The 19,862-nt window shown below is 45.6% G+C and overlaps 1 protein-coding gene and 1 long non-coding RNA gene across 2 annotated transcripts in view; both read right to left on the bottom strand.

The window, feature by feature from the left end:
- Window positions 1-7,501, bottom strand: part of psd3l (pleckstrin and Sec7 domain containing 3, like) — a 136,524-nt gene extending 129,023 nt beyond the window's left edge. Inside the window, exon 1 of the mRNA XM_066711490.1 lies at window positions 7,215-7,501. The gene's annotated coding sequence lies outside the window, so the exon portion shown is untranslated. The remainder of the gene's footprint in view (window positions 1-7,214) is intronic.
- Window positions 7,502-18,435: 10,934 nt separating this feature from the next.
- On the bottom strand, window positions 18,436-19,802 carry LOC136755095 (uncharacterized). The gene is made up of 2 exons (XR_010817620.1): window positions 19,480-19,802; window positions 18,436-18,891 (listed from the first exon to the last, which is right to left on the bottom strand). It is a non-coding gene; the product is annotated as an uncharacterized LOC136755095 (long non-coding RNA).
- Window positions 19,803-19,862: the final 60 nt, after the last annotated feature.

Raw genomic sequence — 19,862 nt, 5'->3', positions numbered from 1 at the left:
AGGGCTGTCTGTCTGTCTGAAACACTGCTGTCTGTCTGGAGCACTGCTATCTGTCTGTCTGTCTGTAGCAGGGCTGTCTGTCTGTCTGAAACACTGCTGTCTGTCTGTAGCACTGCTGTCTGTCTGTCTGTCTGTAGCACTGCTATCTGTCTGCCTGTAGCACGCCTGTCTGTCTGAATCACTGCTGTCTGAGAGTAGCACTGCTGTCTGTCTGTCTGTAGCACTGCTGTCTGTCTGAAACACTGCTGTCTGTAGCACTGCTCTCTGTCTGTCTGAAACACTGCTGTCTGTCTGTAGCAGGGCTGTCTGTCTGTCTGAAACACTGCTGTCTGTCTGTAGCAGGGCTGTCTGTCTGTCTGAAACACTGCTGTCTGTCTGTAGCACTGCTCTCTGTCTGTCTGAAACACTGCTGTCTGTCTGTAGCAGGGCTGTCTGTCTGTCTGAAACACTGCTGTCTGTCTGTAGCAGGGCTGTCTGTCTGTCTGAAACACTGCTGGCTGTCTGTCTGTAACAGGGCTGTCTGTCTGAAACACTGCTGTCTGTCTGTAGCAGGGCTGTCTGTCTGTCTGAAACACTGCTGTCTGTCTGTAGCAGGGCTGTCTGTCTGTCTGAAACACTGCTGTCTGTCTGTAGCACTGCTCTCTGTCTGTCTGAAACACTGCTGTCTGTCTGTAGCAGGGCTGTCTGTCTGTCTGAAACACTGCTGTCTGTCTGTAGCAGGGCTGTCTGTCTGTCTGAAACACTGCTGGCTGTCTGTCTGTAACAGGGCTGTCTGTCTGAAACACTGCTGTCTGTCTGTCTGAAACACTGCTGTATGTCTGTAGCAGGGCTGTCTGTCTGTCTGAAACACTACTGTCTGTCTGAAACACTGCTGTCTGTCTGTAGCAGGGCTGTCTGTCTGTCTGAAACACTGCTGTCTGTCTGTAGCAGGGCTGTCTGTCTGTCTGAAACACTGCTGTCTGTAGCACTGCTGTATGTCTGTAGCAGGGCTGTCTGTCTGTAGCAGGGCTGTCTGTCTGAAACACTGCTGTCTGTAGCACTGCTGTATGTCTGTAGCAGGGCTGTCTGTCTGTCTGAAACACTGCTGTCTGTCTGAAACACTGCTGTCTGTCTGTAGCAGGGCTGTCTGTCTGTCTGAAACACTGCTGTCTGTAGCACTGCTGTATGTCTGTAGCAGGGCTGTCTGTCTGTCTGAAACACTGCTGTCTGTCTGTAGCAGGGCTGTCTGTCTGTCTGAAACACTGCTGTCTGTCTGAAACACTGCTGTCTGTCTGTAGCAGGGCTGTCTGTCTGTCTGAAACACTGCTGTCTGTCTGTAGCAGGGCTGTCTGTCTGTCTGAAACACTGCTGTCTGTAGCACTGCTGTATGTCTGTAGCAGGGCTGTCTGTCTGTAGCAGGGCTGTCTGTCTGAAACACTGCTGTCTGTAGCACTGCTGTATGTCTGTAGCAGGGCTGTCTGTCTGTCTGAAACACTGCTGTCTGTCTGAAACACTGCTGTCTGTCTGTAGCAGGGCTGTCTGTCTGTCTGAAACACTGCTGTCTGTAGCACTGCTGTATGTCTGTAGCAGGGCTGTCTGTCTGTCTGAAACACTGCTGTCTGTCTGTAGCAGGGCTGTCTGTCTGTCTGTAGCAGGGCTGTCTGTCTGTCTGTCTGAAACACTGCTGTCTGTCTGTAGCAGGGCTGTCTGTCTGTCTGAAACACTGCTGTCCGTCTGTAGCAGGGCTGTCTGTCTGTCTGAAACACTGCTGTCTGTCTGTAGCAGGGCTGTCTGTCTGTCTGAAACACTGCTGTCTGTCTGTCTGTCTGTAGCACTGCTGTCTGTCTGAAACACTGCTGTCTGTAGCACTGCTCTCTGTCTGTCTGAAACACTGCTGTCTGTCTGTAGCAGGGCTGTCTCTCTGTAGCAGGGCTGTCTGTCTGTCTGAAACACTGCTGTCTGTCTGTAGCACTGCTCTCTGTCTGTCTGAAACACTGCTGTCTGTCTGTAGCAGGGCTGTCTGTCTGTCTGAAACACTGCTGTCTGTCTGTAGCAGGGCTGTCTGTCTGTCTGAAACACTGCTGTCTGTCTGTAGCAGGGCTGTCTGTCTGTCTGAAACACTGCTGTCTGTCTGTAGCACTGCTCTCTGTCTGTCTGTAGCACTGCTCTCTGTCTGTCTGAAACACTGCTGTCTGTCTGTAGCAGGGCTGTCTGTCTGTCTGAAACACTGCTGTCTGTCTGTAGCAGGGCTGTCTGTCTGTCTGAAACACTGCTGGCTGTCTGTCTGTAACAGGGCTGTCTGTCTGAAACACTGCTGTCTGTCTGTCTGAAACACTGCTGTATGTCTGTAGCAGGGCTGTCTGTCTGTCTGAAACACTGCTGTCTGTCTGAAACACTGCTGTCTGTCTGTAGCAGGGCTGTCTGTCTGTCTGAAACACTGCTGTCTGTCTGTAGCAGGGCTGTCTGTCTGTCTGAAACACTGCTGTCTGTAGCACTGCTGTATGTCTGTAGCAGGGCTGTCTGTCTGTCTGAAACACTGCTGTCTGTCTGTAGCAGGGCTGTCTGTCTGTCTGTAGCAGGGCTGTCTGTCTGTCTGTCTGAAACACTGCTGTCTGTCTGTAGCAGGGCTGTCTGTCTGTCTGAAACACTGCTGTCCGTCTGTAGCAGGGCTGTCTGTCTGTCTGAAACACTGCTGTCTGTCTGTAGCAGGGCTGTCTGTCTGTCTGAAACACTGCTGTCTGTCTGTCTGTCTGTAGCACTGCTGTCTGTCTGAAACACTGCTGTCTGTAGCACTGCTCTCTGTCTGTCTGAAACACTGCTGTCTGTCTGTAGCAGGGCTGTCTGTCTGTCTGAAACACTGCTGTCTGTCTGTAGCAGGGCTGTCTGTCTGTCTGAAACACTGCTGTCTGTCTGTAGCACTGCTCTCTGTCTGTCTGAAACACTGCTGTCTGTCTGTAGCAGGGCTGTCTGTCTGTCTGAAACACTGCTGTCTGTCTGTAGCAGGGCTGTCTGTCTGTCTGAAACACTGCTGGCTGTCTGTCTGTAACAGGGCTGTCTGTCTGAAACACTGCTGTCTGTCTGTAGCAGGGCTGTCTGTCTGTCTGAAACACTGCTGTCTGTCTGTAGCAGGGCTGTCTGTCTGTCTGAAACACTGCTGTCTGTCTGTAGCACTGCTCTCTGTCTGTCTGAAACACTGCTGTCTGTCTGTAGCAGGGCTGTCTGTCTGTCTGAAACACTGCTGTCTGTCTGTAGCAGGGCTGTCTGTCTGTCTGAAACACTGCTGGCTGTCTGTCTGTAACAGGGCTGTCTGTCTGAAACACTGCTGTCTGTCTGTCTGAAACACTGCTGTATGTCTGTAGCAGGGCTGTCTGTCTGTCTGAAACACTGCTGTCTGTCTGAAACACTGCTGTCTGTCTGTAGCAGGGCTGTCTGTCTGTCTGAAACACTGCTGTCTGTCTGTAGCAGGGCTGTCTGTCTGTCTGAAACACTGCTGTCTGTAGCACTGCTGTATGTCTGTAGCAGGGCTGTCTGTCTGTAGCAGGGCTGTCTGTCTGAAACACTGCTGTCTGTAGCACTGCTGTATGTCTGTAGCAGGGCTGTCTGTCTGTCTGAAACACTGCTGTCTGTCTGAAACACTGCTGTCTGTCTGTAGCAGGGCTGTCTGTCTGTCTGAAACACTGCTGTCTGTAGCACTGCTGTATGTCTGTAGCAGGGCTGTCTGTCTGTCTGAAACACTGCTGTCTGTCTGTAGCAGGGCTGTCTGTCTGTCTGTAGCAGGGCTGTCTGTCTGTCTGTCTGAAACACTGCTGTCTGTCTGTAGCAGGGCTGTCTGTCTGTCTGAAACACTGCTGTCCGTCTGTAGCAGGGCTGTCTGTCTGTCTGAAACACTGCTGTCTGTCTGTAGCAGGGCTGTCTGTCTGTCTGAAACACTGCTGTCTGTCTGTCTGTCTGAAACACTGCTGTCTGTCTGAAACACTGCTGTCTGTCTGTAGCACTGCTGTCTGTCTGTCTGAAACACTGCTGTCTGTCTGTAGCAGGGCTGTCTGTCTGTCTGAAACACTGCTGTCTGTCTGTAGCAGGGCTGTCTGTCTGTCTGTCTGAAACACTGCTGTCTGTCTGTAGCAGGGCTGTCTGTCTGTCTGTCTGAAACACTGCTGTCTGTCTGTAGCAGGGCTGTCTGTCTGTCTGTCTGAAACACTGCTGTCTGTCTGTAGCAGGGCTGTCTGTCTGTCTGTGTGAAACACTGCTGTCTGTCTGTAGCAGGGCTGTCTGTCTGAAACACTACTGTCTGTCTGTAGCACTGCTCTCTGTCTGTCTGAAACAGGGCTGTCTGTCTGTCTGAAACACTGCTGTCTGTCTGTAGCAGGGCTGTCTGTCTGTCTGTGTGAAACACTGCTGTCTGTCTGTAGCAGGGCTGTCTGTCTGAAACACTACTGTCTGTCTGTAGCACTGCTCTCTGTCTGTCTGAAACAGGGCTGTCTGTCTGTCTGAAACACTGCTGTCTGTCTGTAGCAGGGCTGTCTGTCTGAAACACTACTGTCTGTCTGTAGCACTGCTCTCTGTCTGTCTGTAACAGGGCTGTCTGTCTGTCTGAAACACTGCTGTCTGTCTGTAGCAGGGCTGTCTGTGTCTGAAACACTGCTGTCTGTCTGTAGCAGGGCTGTCTGTCTGTCTGTGTCTGAAACACTGCTGTCTGTCTGTAGCAGGGCTGTCTGTCTGTCTGTGTCTGAAACACTGCTGTCTGTCTGTAGCAGGGCTGTCTGTCCTGGGGGGCCGGGGTGTCTCCTGGTCTTTGTTCCAGCCCAGCTCTTGGCCCCTTAATCAGTCTAATTACATGATTAGCTGGATGATTTTAACACTCCTCTCCAGACTCTGGAATGTTCTGTGGATTCAATATTTTGAGGAATCAATACATTTTAAGTTACCAGCTGTAAAACTAAAATGTGAAAGTCTTAGGCTATATTTGAAACTGCATACTACCATACTACACGTACTACATTCCAACATTTCAGGAGTATGCAGTGTGCAAACTGGACGTAGTATATGACTATGCAGCGTGGTAAAGTGCCCGGATGGCTTGCTACATTCGCCAAAATATACAATACACAACCAGAGCTCACTACATGGAAACCTGCATCCCATCATGCTTCACATGTCTGTCGTGTGTGGTCATGCCATGTCTCCATGCTGCCAGGCCTCCGTGAAAAATACAGATCATGTATCTACTTAACAAACTCATTTCAAAGCAGACATGATCAGATTCAACATCTGTATGTCAGCCCAGGCCAACTTATTTATACCTTGGTCACTCGGGATATTGAGCACTTTATCATAAGGACACACTTGAGAGACAGATATCCGTAGTACTCCAGGTATGGGAGGATGTTTGATATTAAACAAGCCTTTAATTATGACCTGCAGCACAAGGCAGAGCCCTCAGCGGCAACTTATAGTGCTGAACACTGAGTTCATGGGATGCTTTTGAAGCAGAGATGACTGTGGTGGAATAGTTTACTACAGTTGCAGAAAGTTGACTGTTGTTTAGGTAACATCCGCAGCTCAAAGGGGGGGGGAAAACAGCTATAAACACTGATTAGCAAAACATTTACAGACCCTGTGCAGAACGCAAAACGAAAAATTGAAAAAGGAAATTATGTCATCTGCACAGCCAAGGGGCACATCAGTTTCTGTTCAGCTCCAATCACCTTTACCTCGTTCAGCAGTGGGGCTCGTAAAAATAGCAGCACTGACTGTTTAATTCACTCTGAAAAAGCATTGTCTTGGCAGCCATGCGGGCGGCATGACCGTGAACAGGCAAAGCAAAACAGCTGCAGCTGCAGTAAAACGGACCACCCCTCTGCTAGGAGTCACACAGGCTGGAGCGGCGAACCGCCTTTAAAGACACCCAGAGAAAAGCCAAACACGAACGTATGACCGCAGATATCTGAAGAACTCGAATACAATACGACTGCTTACACTTGATCGAGACACCGAGCACTGTGATGTACAGAGGTGAAATGAAGTTGATCTCTTTTCAAAATGATATATTTTCTGGTCGAAGTGTATACAAAGGACAAGGCGTTGCGAAAGGCTTTCTAAACTGTCTCACACACACCATGTGATGCTGTTTTCTGAGGTGACAGGCACTCTGCCGGCCCTAACCCACCGTGATGAGAGAGTGGGGGAGTGAGATTGCCCTCTCCGGGCAGCCGAAGCGGAGAGCTTTGTGGAAGACTCTGGTCAGCAGGTGACTGTCTCTTTATACTGTTCTCTTGCTGTTTGCAGTATGCAAGCCTCTGTAGTGGGGGAATACTGCACTCAGCATGGTCTGGCTACCTGGGGGATTTTATTTCATAATAATATATGATACGAATGAATGAATGTGCCAAGGTAAATATATTCATGCTTGCATTATCTTATGATGATGACGATTCAGGACAATCTGTGTAAAACGATCTTTCCAGAGTAAACTGGAATATTGTCAGAATGTCCACCACAGGTGCAGCAAAACAATAAGATAATTGAATAATGCTCCACAATAATCACACATGCACAAATCTTGTACTGTAATGTATGTTTTCACCAAACAGATCTGACCTAATCTGCCCCCATCAATGGAAAATGATCAAGCAAATCTTTCCAGACACTCAATATCTAACCTGAGACTATTAAGATCTCCCTTCGACATTTCAGGTGTCTATAGTCTCAGTCCGCTACCTCTGATGCAAGCATGTACCTCCCAACAGACAGACCACGACGCAGTGACCTTCCAGTAAACCCTGTGTAAAGTAGTTTACAGTACCTGTAAAAGAAGGCTACAAAATACACTCCTTATCTTGGCCAGCCAACTGCCTGCTTCAGTGAAAGCCTCCACAGCAGGTCTTTGGGAGCGCTGTGTGGGTCTGGACTCAACAAGTCACAAGGCAGACTGCACATTTATAACATTAATGGCTTTCCAAACACAGACGCAGGTCTCTGCTAATAAAACACTGCTCCCACTCAGCTCTTGGTTTCTGCTATGCATGCCCTCACCACCGGCAACAGCTCCGCCGGATGAAAGAACTTACCATACTGAGGAAATCTCTTCAGCAAAAGCAAATGTGTGGATTTTGTTGCTCTTGTTGTTGTTGTAGTAGGGAAAGGAAAAAAGGTTGCATATCTCAGAAGCTACCAGTAACTGCTGCAAAAGCCGTTCTGCCAGACCATATTGTAAAAGCACACACACACACACTCACCGACAGCCCTGCACGCGCTCGAGAGTGTGTGGAACTGAATCACAGGGCTCCACTGTCCCAGATCCTGCTGCCGTCCTCCTGCTGCCCGTCTCTCCCGGGCTGAAAATGAGCCGACAGGCACAGGAGTCCCCACAGTTGTTCATTAACGGCTCTCTTCCCCCTTGCCATTTCCTCACTCATTTCTTCCACATGTGCTGCCTCGGAGTGGGGGTCTCGCACAGAGCCGAGCAGCCAGCCAGCATCGCAGACCCTCTAATGCGCTCAGGGCTAACAGGAAGAGCTACCTTGCCTGGGAGTTTTCACATTCAAACAGTTTCTGTCTCCTCTTACGGTGGGGGAAACCCAAAACCAGCAGGACCGCAACACTGCACAACCGACCACCCCCCAACCTCCCCCACCAGCCCCTTTACTTGTCTAATTTCTCACTGCATTAAGAGGTTTTTCTTTTGGTGCATTTTGCCTTGTGTTATTTTTGTACCCTTTGTAAATTAGGGGTGGAAAGGAAAATGGGGGAAGGGGAAGGTTATAGATGAAGTTGTGGTTTTGTTTTATTTGCATTGTACAGATGAATTGAGACCCTCTTTAAAAAATGACTTAAACTTAACTCCATAGTCTTCTCAGAGTTGCTTGACTGTGGTTCTTCTCTGCAGAGGTAAATGCAAAAGAGCTTTATCGATAGCTGTAGTATTATTAATATGGCCTGTAAACCTTGTACTAAATCTGGGTGCCGTTTCTTTGTGACTTAGCTGTGTCTGAATGCCACCTCAGTCATCTTTTTGGACAGATACTGCCTCTGAAAACAAAAGACAGTTTAACACCACATAACCATTATTTTTCAGAATAACTGTGATCGTGTTTTTATTAACACGTAGATTGTCTGTGAGATTTTGTCAGCATTTCCGTTTCTGCAGAACCCTGTGACAGCATGAATACGAAGACATGTCAAGCGTTGATGATCTTAATAATAATCTAATAACTATGATGTTTCAATGCAGCGGGGGGGGGGGGGGGGGTGCTTAATTGATGGCAGCTCTTATCATTTCTCACCCAGTCTGTCTAGTCTTTTCTTTCAGTTCACCGCGTGGATAAAGGGAGTGTGGCTATTTTTATGTAGTTACACACGATCTATGGGCTGCGTATAATCCTTCATTTCAAAATGCATAATAATTGTCAGGGGGAGGGGATCAGATATACTTAGTTGCAACTTTAAACAAACCTGCAGGACGATGTGAAATGTAATGAGATTATTCTAAATCCTAAACCGCTTAATCAAGAAGCAAATACAAGATCTGAAAGCACAGTGCAAAGATTAATCTGCATAACCAAGCTGTGGGGAATCTCCTCTTTTTCAGTGCATTTAAGGGCTTATACTCAAGTGTGTTTGTGTGCAGGACTGGCTCACGAGGCGCTGCACTCTGCTTGTCGTTTTTCCTCGGCCCGTTAATCCCCGAGGTGTGAACTTGTGTTAGTTTAACACAATGGGAGCAGTGTGGGGTGATGGTGCGTCTGTTAAATCCAAAACAGTCCAACCAAACATCGGGCCCCTTCCAGAGACGGTGCAATATGACGCACATGTCCCAGGTTTTCTGATCTCCTTCAACACAAAGATGTCTGGGAAATGTTGTGTCGCACAATTCTTTATCTTCTCAATTTCCAACAGACAATGCAGTCGGACAAACCGACAAACAAAGACAAAGGAAGAAGGGAACCCAACAGAAAGGGCTGCCTTAAACTCTGAGGAGAGAGAGAGAGCCTTTAGCTGAAACCACAAGTTTTAATCTACAGTGATTACCGTTACCCCGGCTGAGTGGCATTTTGCGTTACAGGGGAAGATTGCTCCTATTCAGGGGCCTCAGCATCACGAAGTCATTAAAAATAAAAACAACCTCCACAGTTTCTGTAACATGCACAGAGAGAGCAGGGGCAGCTCACGTCTGTGTTTTGTTTTGATATTGACTCTATTTCTTTAACATTTGAGCTTCAGACCTTTTCTGTTGAAGTTTGGATGGCTGAATGGAGAAACACACTCTCCCAATTTGGACAACAGCGTGTGATAGTCAAATCTCCCGCAGTGATCAGATGCAAAAAAAAGCAGTTTGGGGAGCACAGCTTTTCAGTGCATTTCTCTGGGGGGGGAGCATTAACATGAGATTTAACAACAGCACATTTAAAGCAGGAGAAACTGTTTGCCTAACCAAGAAATCAAGGTATTGTGATGCCATCACATCTGATTTATAATGTTGTTATTTTTTATTGACAAAATACACTGTTTAAAGGAACTAGAGCACTCTGTAATTCTGATGTAAAAGCCAAGACGTAGATGTTTTATTTAGAAATGGGGGAATTCCGTTTAAAACCAAAGGTGCTAAAAATTGAGACGAGAAATTCAGCAGTGTCTCTTTAAAAAAGTTTCCACTCAGTCAGCCTCAGTGCAAGCAATTAGAAAAGATTTCTTTCCTGGGTTTGTTTCCCTAGAAACTATTCATCCATACTGGCAGCTCGGCTCAATTAACCGTTCCCTGCCCGACGGGCGCTGGGTCCACGAACGCCTCCTGCGCGCCGTGTAAACAGGCAACACACGTGCCCACAGATTGAAGGCATTTCTTCATCAGCATTTCCACGGCCCCCATTTCTGGAGAGAGCACTCATGTCCTGCAGAGCGGGGTCTCTCACTGACCCGGGCCGCGTTCCCGTCTGTGGCGCTTAAGTAGCTGAAATGAAAATATTATGGAAATAAAGTTTTCTTTCATGTCTGTCTTTCTTTCTGTGTAAAGAAGAAAAGGTTTAAAGCAAGGGTGGATATTCCCGGATTTTGTAAAAGCTTTTTCACAATGGCAATCAGCACTGCGCTTCGTGGAGGGGGGGAAGGGGAAAGTATATGAATGGATATCAATATAGCTCTCTTGTGATCTCAACCGGCCCCTCCAAGCATACAGTCACGGTGTGGCGGCTACACAACACGTGTGTCACCGTGTGCGATCCGTCATCCTTACTGCTGAAACACCAGACAGAGGGCCACAGGACAACGGCGAAGACACAGGCACCTTTGATTTTGGCGATGTATAGTATGATTTCTAGCCCCAGAGCATCTCCTGCACCGCTCTCTCGACGTCAACGTCTTACTAAGTCGGAAAAATCTTTAGACCTGATCATTTTTTTAATCACCGTTCCACCACAACACATCTTGTGAAGACACTGCAGAGGCAGCAGCAGCTGTGAAAGAGCAACCTGTGCTGGACTCTCTCCGGCCTGGGAAGTGTCTGTGCTTTGGGATAGCGGTCTCTTTCGGGTCACAACACTGAGGTCTATAAGCCAACCTGATAGTGCAAGATGCCCTCACACCCAGCCCAGCGTTTATACCGTTAAATATTCCAGCCAGCGGATAAGGAAATACACAGGACGAACAACAAGAGTATTGTAGCTCTAGAAACGCACAAAATAAATCAGCATGTTAGGCTGATTATTAACTCTGTTCATTCAACACTACACAATAAAATAAACTGTAGTGTAAGGGGATGTGGAAATGCTTTACATATTGATAACTGCATGCTGGAAAAAACATGTTGCATTACAGCAGCTGGGATCATTAAATGATCACCTCGATGCGCAGGTAGAAGCACAGTTTTTAAATAAACTGACACCCTCATTAGTGCCAGGAATATTTTTTCTCTCCTGAGATTTGAAAATCAGGCTACATGTCTTTTTATATTGTAGCGACATATGGGGTTGTTGCTAATAACTGGCACAGCACCTAAAATTAGAAAATGGGTCAATTCAACCACAGCAATTATGCCCTGCATTAAACCTGTTTTATTCATTTAGAGAAACTAAAACTAAAACTAGTCTATCTTTCAATTAATATTACTCCACTCCAGAAATCAACCAATGCAAACAAGTTTTTTTGTTTTTTCAAATTTAAGGAATACACTGTACCTTATTTGGCTGTAAGATGTTCTGGTCCAGAATCCCACAGGATTTCCTCAATAATACTATGGCAGTCCTAGTCTTGGCCAAACATATGATGAAATTGTATATAACAGATAGACATGTAGAACAAAATGTAAAAGAATACTCAATCACCTGAGCAATTCACAGCTTTCCAGCTCCTGTCAGTGAAAGTGTAGGCATTGGGAGCACAGGTGTAATTGGGCCTGATGCTCACGACACAGGGATGGAGGATGAAGTGGATAATAGAGAGTTTGATAGGTAACTCTCAAGGGATTTCTTTGGGGTTCAACAACAGTCTGACTCCCAAGCTGAGGCAATAATAGGTGATGAAAACATCCTTCTCCAAGACAGGCAGCCCCCACGATTATTGTGAATAACTTAAACCCAAGAAAATGAATGAATTATCGATCCGTCTGCTTTCGGTCGTAGTCTATCTCCCGCAGATGGTTACCGACGTGATTGATGCCCACGCCGCGCTGGTAATTCAATACGGGCCACAAGACGAGTGAGTTGCACTGCTGTCGTGAGCGGTGATTTATGGAATGTGATATACATGAATTACATTAAAACAATAATCGCAGTCTGTCCTGACAACACGCAGAGACACAGATGTTGACCTCGGGAAAGGTCAGCCTAATTGCAGCGTTTGAGGAGCAATTTCAGTCGAGCGGCGTGGGGTCTGAAAGGGGCTTTGTGTGGGGGGCCGCCTTCCACAGCTCCGGCCACGTTCACAGCAGGAAGGGCCGTAAAAACACGATTAATAAAATAATAATAATATCATCTAATAAAAGTAGTAGTTTGTATAACTTCTGAAGCAGGGAGCAAGTTAGCAAATACAGGCTGTTCTTCACACTGAACTAAACTGTTACACGTTAGTGCTCTTCACTGTTTTATATGATAACTATGTGGGCGTTTAAGCTATATATTATCCCCGGGGACAGGGGTCCACAGATGGTTCGTACAGTGGGTTGGTCTGACTCTTTTGTTTTGTGTTGTTTCTTGCACTGTACAGATGGCTGACGTCATCTCTGTACAATGACTTCTGCAGTGAATTGTGGGTAACAGCACTCTGATGGAAAGTTACGGCAAGTGTGAAACTCTCTGGAGGCGTTCCCGGTGAAACCAGAGAAAGTCTGACTGCTGCAGCAGATCAGTGCCACAAGCAGGCACTGTTTTTTTTTTACTTTTTAGTAGAAGTAGAAACAGTTTATGAAATTCTGTGGCGTTAAGAAATGTAACTAAATTCAGTTAAGCTTGGAGAAGTCAAATTAAGACCACAGGAAAAGTGGAATGTTTTTGTGGTATTAATCTGACAAATTAGCAGCTCAGTGTGGTTCAAGTGATTTCAGTACCTACTCTGAGGTTATTCAGTTTTACCCCCTACCACTAAAGTACTCCTGAGAGAGACTGTTCCCGTGAGGTCAGTCCTGTATCTGCACTTTTGTGTTACTCATGTAACCTGTAAGTCTCCCTGCATGAGGGCGTCTGCCAAGAAATAAATAATAATAACAGTAATAATAGCAATACCAATGTGAAGAGACAGTGCTGTTCTTATCCGTTACCTCTTTCTTTACCCAAATCTTGTTGCCCACCTCTGACCTGTGCATATTATATTTATTTTCCATGCATTCCTGGAGAAGGATTGACAGAATGTATTTAATTGACCTCGTTGAATATGTTTTATATTAAGCAAAGAGTTTCATGTGTTTTGCCGTATGTAAAAATATTACCCCCACAGCACCTCTTGAAGGACCAGCCCGGCCTCAGCCAAGGCAACGACTCGATCTTATGATGAGAGTAAACCAGTCAATGACAAACGACCAGTTCAAGTCTTAACTGATGAAATGACATGTGTAGTGATCTCAGGTATCACGCATCTGAGGAATAACTTGATGTGCATCGTGATGAGCTATAAAAGCTACTGTAACCAGGCATCCAGATACGTTTGTACGCGATTTCTGCTCTGAAGCATCCCTTGGTTGTTGTCGTTTTTGTTTGTTTGTTGTACAATGTCATATTTATAAATGTGTTACATGACATCATTAGCAATGGCTACACTGTCCATGCCAATTTGAATTGCCAGGAAAAGAGATCAATTGAGGCAGGTCTAGATCTGTTTCCTTTTTCAGAAACTTGAAAAGCTGCAAATAAATAAGAGAATGATTACATATATATATATATATATATATATATATATATATATATATATATATATATATATATATATATATATCATGTTATATTCCCTTCCTTCTATCAAAAATGACACTATTACACTGTGAGTAAAAAAAAAACATGAGAGTAAACTATGGCATTCAATGAAACTGGAAACAAGAACTGGCTGGTGATTTGTGATGCAAGTTGTACGACACGATACACCAGACAGGGCAAACGCCGGCAACACACCACCACTGCCAGGTACCGCAGCCGACACTTTGTACAACTGGACCTCATTACCGCGGAGCAGCCGAGACAGAGGGCCCATTGACTGGGTCTGTGGGAGGAAAGGGTGTCAGACAGAGAGGGGGGGAGGTTACACACACACACACGGCCGTGGTTTTCGACGGTGATCGTGGCCTGAAACAACACTGGTCACTCCAGCCCCTGTGACCCGTGACCTCACCTCATGTGCCGGGAATAGGGTTTTATTTTAATATCACTATCTGAAAGATTTTCAACACATTTTCACATGCAGAGGCGCTGTTGGTGCTGGGAGTCGTACTTTAAAATTGCTGATCTAATTAGGGCTGAAAGGAAACCCCCAGAACATTTATTTATATTGCAGATTTGAAAGGGTAAAGATGGCCCTACAGCACAGTGCTAACAAATACCTACTTTAAAGACTCTGCCTAAAAATGATTTGCTACCACAAGCTCATGTACACCCGTGATCAGATCCGGAGCTGCGAATGCCCAGTCGGTATCTGCACAGTGCCACAGATCGGCGGTGTCCTGCGAGGCCCCCCAGCCCTGCAGCTCCGCACCCCAGCACACATCACAAGGCAGAGGTCGTTGTTTTAATATGTCAATTGTTCCCATTTCCTTCTGAGCATTAAAAATCATTACATTAATGCTCAGGGGGCGGCAGTATCCACAGATGTATGGGAACCATTAAAAGCGTTGACTCCCGTCCAAGTTCTTTCTTTCTAGAGAGAGAAAAAGGTCATTGTTTTCACTGTTATTTATTGAAGGGTGCCAGTGAAAGCCTGGCCTTGTGATACTGTTTTGCAGGCAAACGGTTATTGAAATGTTTACGTTTTTTTTCTTTTCTGAAGGAATCCACCAATAAAACCATTTTCTGTTGTTGTTTTTTTCAATCATATTCTACTTTAGATGCATGTGTGCGAAACACGAGTGAGGGAACCTGTCCTTTACGTTTTTTACTGCAAGAAACTGTAATGAATTCGACCTGTATTGATGCACAACAATTAACTACTTGAAAGTCGACTTATATAAAGGCCAATTAAGACCGTAACCGATTAGTATTAATTGGAAATAACACAAACTGCTAAATATGAAGCAACATAAGTCAATATTTAGATCCTCAACGTGCCGCTAAACCTCACATTGCAGCCAAGTCCTCCCTACGTATACAAATATGTGCAGAGTGATGTCACCAGCAGGGCATCTGTTTACCAAGTGCAGTCATGTGGTTTCCATTAGGGCCCGTCATACAGTTACGATGAAGCGGGCCCTCCTGTACAGGCCTGTTCCAGTTGATGAATTGAACCCATTAAGCCAGTGCCCCCGGCCTCCGTAACGCACATTATTTTCAATATCTGCCCCATTCTCCCAGTCCAGCCCAGCGAAGCCAGTAGAGCAAATTAGTACGCAGCGCACAATTCTCACGGGAAGTGGCCCCTGCCATGTGTTTTTTATTAACACAACTTCTGATAATAAATGCAATTAGTCAGCATAAATCCCCGAACTGACAGTTGCTTTTATTCATTTGACCGATCCTCGGCTGAGGAGGCTGAAGCAGCAAAGGGTGAAATGGCAGACAGACAGACCGTTAACAGAGAGAAGTCGGATGTGTTTATATATACGATATCTATAAGTCCGTCTCCATATCTATAGCCACTGAGATTCTAGCTTATAGTTCTTGTTCAGCCCCAAAGTCCTCGATTGCTGTGCGATTGTTTTGCCATTTAGTCACTGTAGACTGTGTGGTTTACTCTGACCCCCACTAACAGGACGATGGCCGAAACGCTCACTCACGTCCTGCTGGGTCACTCTACCCAGTCCACTGATCCTCGTCACAGGCCCTGCGCTCTGCAAACGCCGGCCCCGGCCCCTGACTAATTCTGTGGGGGCGTCCCTACTGGAAACACGACCACAAACTCGAGCACATGGACAATCACACCCCTGTTTTAAACTCTCCGGTATAAATATTGATTCTCAACGCTATTTTAAAGGAGTTCAGCCTTCATGAACAACCACTTAACAAAATGCCCGCCTGCCCAAGTTTCAGACAGAGACAGCCTATTTACAAAAGCTCAAACTGCTCCCGGGGCCACACAGATGGTTCATATTTGTCCGCAACGCACAACAACAGCACAGCATCGGAGACACGCAGCGGCTGCGTGCCATCCCAGCCTGCCCCTCTGCCCTCGGGGGCACAAGCTGTTTATCCGAGACACGGTGCCGGGGTCAGGGCTGTCTGCAGCAAAGTATTGAGAGTCTTTACATCGGCTGATTCCATTATTCACAATTCACTGATACAATCAAACTGATATCTATTCAGCTACAGGGATGAGGAGAAAGACATCATGGCCGTAATGCTAGACAAGGAAAAGGCTCAATCAGTCCATCGGTGACAGTCCAATTTCAGCCTCCCCCGGAGTGGATCCGACGCCACTTCCTGGCAGGAGACGCAGAGACACTTTCACTTCTCCCTGGCAGAAACAGGAAGGAGGTTTTGCTTTTCACTTTAAAGGCGGCTCGGTCACTCCAGCGCAGTGGCGATACTATGAGCTCACGAAATCTGAAGGGCTTTGAATGGGTGTGAGCGCACGTCTCTGCTGTGCCGGGAGGAAGGCTAATTCTGCTCTTAATTGGCCCTCGCCCTCCCCTGTGACCAGATACATCTGCCTACAGATCTCACAGCCAAATGGTCCCTCTCGGGGGGTTTGAGGGGGAACATTTGCAGCGAGCGCACAACATCAAACGCACATTGATGCGAGGACAGTTTTGGGTCACTTGTAATTATGCTTATGATATTGCTGCAAAAATATCCTCACGCACCAACACGATAAGATCGATGCTTCTGTAAACACTGACAAATTATAGCGTTGCACAAAAGAGAGCAGGGAATGTTTATTGTGTTTAAACTGAAGCAACCCAGTGCTGCTCCCGACTGTTTCACCAACATACAGCTAAAGGAGATCTGTGCTTTTTTTCCACATAGCATTTTTTACTTCATTTTATTTTCTGCAGTGCAAGACATTCTATAATGTAGAGGTTTTAGCTTCACTAACTAAACTACAAATCAAAAGCAAATTTCAAAGCAATTCGATATCTTTTCCCTCCATGGGGCATGTGGTATAAATTAGGGAACTGGTAGTTTGATGATGTCATCTGTGTTTTGATCACTATGTTTTTTCTGGTGGTCTAGTGTCTCATATTTGAAGTTTTTCTTGTGATTAAAAATACCATATGTATTTTTTTTGTATGCTTCTGAAATTATCACATTTTATGAAAATTATTATTTCTTTAAAGCACGGACGTGTTTTAAAAACCTCCTCATATCAACGACCAGGAGAGCACAGAAACGCAGTTAAACTGGCACAAGAAACGCTGCAGAAATCACCACTGTGTGGCGCACTGCGGTTGGTTTTGAGGAAAGTCGTCATGACACAATCAAATTAATTCTTCATAGTCATGATTGCATTATGATAAATATACAAAATCACAGACTACATGTTAATAATTAGAAATTATATTGCAAAAGTTCAGAGGAAAAAAACCTTTTTGGTACAGTCCTGAACAAAACAAACACTTAATTTCAGAAAATCACAACTAAAGAGCATGGCTCGTTACCTAAAGGACGAATATGAAGGCCCTCAGCTGAAGCCGGTGATTATATCTTCCTAACAAAAAAACAATATAAACCTAATTCCACCGCAGTATGTAACTCGAAGACCACCTTGTTAGTAACTGTGCAATATTACAGTGGAAGAGGCACACCTGTATTCATGTGAGAGGAGCGTTGCTTATTGGTTTGGATTGAATATAGAAAAGTATGAAGAAAAAATCTAAACATAAGGCAAGTAAAACTGAAACTAAAATCATCCGACTGCATTTGGATGCTCAGTTTTCACTTATATCCCCATGACTAACTGCACCAATGAATGGCTTCATGGCCGACACGAGTCTCAGTTCTAGGTTGCAGAACGGAAAGGAGAGGAAAAAAAGCTACTAGCTGTGGCACAGGGACCTGACCTTAGTTCATATTATATTGTGAGCATTTGTCATCGTTTAACTGTAAAGAAATACAGATATAAAACAAAAAGGTGCAGGTGGGAGAGGCCGCCCAGGCAACCGTTAAAAAGAGACGTTAATGAAATATCTCAGGAGACCCACATCCACGCGGTCGCTTTGTAGCCGGTCCCGTCTGCATCCTGCCGATCAGCAGATAAGCCCTCAGGAGCGGCTCGGTGCGATCTGGGAGAAACGCGGAATGTGTTCCTTTAACCGTCCCCTAAACCGTCAACCCTGGGAGCCGGCCTGGACACTCACAACTCGTCCTGCTGCCTTTTTGCGTTCATTTACAAATCCACAGCTGAAAAGCACAGGGCAGGGTACCCCGTTGGAGGACTGGGGACTGACTAGGATGATTCATTTCAAGGGGAAGAATTAGTCAATTCTACTCACCAAAAATGTCTCTGCACTCAGGTGACCCAGTTCTATATAAATGCTCATTGTAATTCTCCTGCCTCTTGGAGAAAACAACATGTGCTTTTTATCTGAATTTCAAGGTTGGGACACACTTACAGATGTCTTAATTAAATATAGAAGAAGTTAAGAAAAGATGACCCATCGATCTAAACATAGGACCGTCCTGGCACAAACCGGTGGACAGATGGCCTGTCAAGTGTCTCCAGCAAAGCCCTCGACTGACAGAGATATCCAGGGTGTTAATAAATTAGATGCACCTCTCCCTAGTCTTCATGGAGTTTTAATTTGACCCACTTAGAGGGTCAGTTTCTCTCAACAGCTTCATCCTGTCAGTACGACTACAGAATAGTACAATCAAAGAACAGCACACATGAGAGGACTGAGTCAGGACACTGTGGTTACTCCAGGATATTTTATTTAGTGTTTATGAGTCAAACAACTTGACACCAAACAACACAAGGAAACTTCCCCATGATGTTGCACACTACGGCTCAGTTATTGTTGCAGCAAACAGAATCACAGGATCCCTAACCACTTTCATTTCAAATGCCTAACTTTACACATCAGGCAAATGCGAGGAATCGATTGTCTTTCTGATTAATATTAGGATTAACATGTATCCTCTTCAATACAGCTTCAAAGCCTCTGCACAACATTTGATGTGGTATCTGTGTGCCTGTGAAGTGCAGATATCGTCTCTGATATTAGCTGTTGTGCCTGAGCTTATACAGGATGCGTTGATAACAACCGCAGGAAGCAATCGGCGCAATCCAGCGCTGGGACGGACCCCTGGCCCCCTCGGAGGAGGGTTGGCTTTGGACGCCACCTTGTGTCTGAAATTACAGAAAATAAGTTGCAGCCCAAGACTGGCCTCCAGTCATTAAACACACGTCCTTTTAGTGCATCTGATATAATTGGTCCAGTACAAAAGAAAAATAAATCAGACATTATTCATTATTATGCAGCTCATTATTATTATTATTATTAGTAGTATTATTATTAGCAGAAGCCCTTATCCAGGGTGACTTGCAAAATATAACAGCAATATAAGTGTGCAAAGAAAGTTTACATTTCAATCATGAGTCTTTCAATGTATCATGCGACTTCATTTTTATATACACATTCATATTTATATATTTAAAAATATTCCGGAAAATAAATGAATAAAACAGTAAAGTCCATTTCAGAAGGGAAAGATTTTCCAAGAAAAGCTTATCAACTCTCAGATACGAGGGACAGTAACTTTGGGATGAACGTGAATTAAGATTTACCGCAATAAACAGATCAATATCCGTGTGTGTACAGCTTCTGAATATAAAGACACCCCAATATACGGGACCAAAGAATATCAAACAGGAAAATGTGCCACAGAGGTCCAGAAGATATCAGACAAAACAAAGTACCAACAAGAAGAGCCTTACCTGTGCCCTATGAACCCCCAGCCCCTCTCTGCCCTCTAGAGCACGTCCATGCCCGACTGGCACACGATACACTGCAGCCCTTTGAACAGGACGCAGCCCGCCGTCTGTACTGCAGCGCCATTGCGGGCACTGACCCACACGATCATACAAATAGACATTCAGGACTGAGCTGGAGCACAAACCTGTCAAATAAGCTGCTTTTGGGAAATGGGAAACCACGTGTGAAAAGCCCCCACACAATCAGCGCCTTCTTCTGTGGGCAGCAGAGCTGGGGGGTATATTTACCTTTCGCAATAGCTGGAGTGAGAAACACTTCCTCGCACAGGGAGGAGAGAGAGAGAGAGAGAGAGAGAGAGAGAGAGAGAGAGAGAGAGAGAGAGAGA

The sequence above is a fragment of the Amia ocellicauda genome, chromosome 8 (assembly GCF_036373705.1).
Source record: "Amia ocellicauda isolate fAmiCal2 chromosome 8, fAmiCal2.hap1, whole genome shotgun sequence".
NCBI lineage: Eukaryota > Metazoa > Chordata > Actinopteri > Amiiformes > Amiidae > Amia > Amia ocellicauda.
The sequence above is the reverse complement of the archived record's forward strand: the minus strand, read 5'-3'. Positions and strand labels throughout refer to the sequence as shown.